The following is a 2,675-nucleotide window of genomic DNA, read 5'->3' on the forward strand; positions in this document are numbered from 1 at the left end:
GCATATGTATGTTTGTATGCTTGTGCATTATTTGTTCGGCAATGTATACAAATATATGTACATATAAGTATATATGAATGTATGAACAAGCAAATCAATGCGCGCACATGTAATATATTGATAAGTGATAAAATCATGATTTGAATTTCTGAATGCGCACATGCGTATACATGCTATGTCATCATATGCCATAAATACATATATTTATTTCTCTTCATATTCTCTCTTTGAGTATGTTAAAAATGTTAACATTTCACAGCGTGAATTCTGTGCTTGTGAGGTGAATTTCTTACTACAATTCTAACAAATGTTCGCTGTCGAACCAGCACCTTGCTTCTACTTCGACAGATTGACTTTTTGACAAAACGTTAGTTTCGGCCATTGGTTGTCCGTGACAACGGAGATGCGAAAAGATGCGGGCGGCACTTGTTATTACCTTTGCACATATGTACATATGTGACTATTATTTGCTTTCGTAAACATACAGACAAATGTGAAATAATATATGTATTAGGGTGTGTCAAGAATCGATTCTTAATCGACTTCGACTACTGAAGATCGATTCCGAAAAATCGATTATTTTACGAGAAAACTCGATTCTCGAGTAGAATCCGAATCGAGTACTGGCAGCCATCGCGTGTACATATAATAACCTCCGCACAATAACCACCACAAAAAAAATGATTTTTTTTCCATGTAATTTATATGGAAAATAGAAAATTTGAAACAGGCACCTCTTAATATTAATATTAAGAGCTCATCTTTTGAGTGACTTTCTGTTTCTCATTTTCGAAAGTTTTTAGCCTGTTTTTAAGTTGAAAAAGAAAGGTTGACTTAGAATGACACACCCTAATATGTATATGCCATAGAAATTCTATTGCTACAAATCTGGAAATGATAACGAAATAATGCGAATATGCATATTTCATGAAGAGCATTAATTTTTTTTGAAGAAATGAAAGGAATGATCCAAGACGTGTTTATATGAGCACATTTAAGTTCTTTTGGCACATCCTCATTTTGTAATAGTCGAAATTAATATTATATAATAGTCGAATTTAATATAACGTTTGAAATAAAAATTTTTTTAAATTGTTTTTTATTTAATTTTTCCCGATTTTTTTTAAAAAATTAAAATTTTTACCATTTTTCGGAAAAAAATGGTTCATATGATACAAAGTAATGACGCATATGTGACTCAGAGAATGCTTTTTTACATTCTCTGTGTGACTTTGTATATTTTTCTTCAAAGCATTTCTCTTTAATCATTCTCGCATGAATTCAGTCGTTTTACATATATTTCTGCCATTGAACGTGCTCATTTCTGCTAAATAGCAGCGAGAATGATGAATTCCTTACTTCAATTCTATCAGCTCTGTTAGCCGTCCAATCGAACCATCATACAGAATTCAATTTGCACCTTTTCTATGTTTTAAGTGCTCTGCTTTAAGTTATCTGCCTCGTCTTACGGTCGGGGTTGCGTTCACCGGACGATGACTAAAGAACATTTTTTATTTATAATATTTAAATTTGCACTTAATATGTATATCAGTGTACACAGTAGAACGGGGAAATTTGTTTCTATAAAATCTGAAATGCATGAAATGTTCTAGGGATCATTCTGAATAACTTTGCCTAAGAGAATACGGGTCTAAAATCAGTTTCGCGCCAACAAGTTTTAAGACGTTGGCGTCCTTAGCATAAACCTTTGCTAGAGTTTGACCCGCTATTTCATTTACAGCAGAGCGATAAGCCGTCAGGGACAAGGATATTTGTGTATCTCAATCTTTTTGAAGTTATACATCTTATACGAGTTCGGAAAAGGTTGCGATAGATTCAGGTTGCGCAACCTTGCTCAATATGAATCTACGCAACCTTGTTTGATCGTTTGTTCGTTTCTTTCGGCACAGCTCGGCTTTTCTACCAACAACACAATGTTGCCATGCTTATGCTGTTGTTGTTTTTGTAGAACAATGTTTCAATTTTTGGTTGGTGACATATTCACATGTGTGCGCATATGTATGTTTGTATGCTTGTGCATTATTGAAGTTATGCTTCTATTTCTTTCGTTTGTCTTTCATTTCTGCGAATTCTCAACTATTTTGCGTATGTTTTGGTTGAAATACTCTGCGTTGGCCGTTGAAAAATTAAGGCTATCCCTTAAAGGATCATTTCTGTAGTTAGTCTTCATTTACATTTTTTTGGAAATCGACCCGCGATGACGAGGTATATCGTTTTATATAACAGCGTGAGGTTTAAGAAGTTCATTTCTAATTTTGTCTTGTGGCATATTAGAAATGATGTTTCTTCGAAAATCGTTCGCTTACAACGAATAAAACGACTTCTGAGTGGTGATTTTAATGAATAAATTCCTTTTGGTTGAAATACTCTGCGTTGGCCGTTGAAAAGTTAAGACTATACTTCTCAGGATCATTCATTCCTTTAATTTCTTCAAACAAATTCATGACCTTTAGAAATATGCATATTTGCATTATTTCGTTGTCATTTCCATATTCGTAGCAATAGAATTTCTATGGCATAAGTAAAGTAATGGCCTCCGATTGTCATCCCTTGCCGCTGTAGCAACTTCGCCTACAAACATGCGTAAATATGTATGTATGTATACGTATATCGACGCAGATTTTTGCGAGAAGCACCAGAAAGTTGTGCAATTT

At 33.9% G+C, this 2,675-nt stretch overlaps 1 non-coding gene across 1 annotated transcript; it reads left to right on the forward strand.

Annotated features, from left to right (window-relative positions):
- The first annotated feature begins 2,149 nt into the window (after positions 1-2,149).
- Positions 2,150-2,353, forward strand: LOC126757745 (small nucleolar RNA U3). The gene has a single exon (XR_007666787.1). It is a non-coding gene; the product is annotated as a small nucleolar RNA U3 (small nucleolar RNA).
- The last annotated feature ends 322 nt before the right edge of the window (positions 2,354-2,675 follow it).

This window comes from Bactrocera neohumeralis, chromosome 4, assembly GCF_024586455.1.
Source record: "Bactrocera neohumeralis isolate Rockhampton chromosome 4, APGP_CSIRO_Bneo_wtdbg2-racon-allhic-juicebox.fasta_v2, whole genome shotgun sequence".
In the NCBI taxonomy this organism is placed as follows: Eukaryota; Metazoa; Arthropoda; class Insecta; order Diptera; family Tephritidae; genus Bactrocera; species Bactrocera neohumeralis.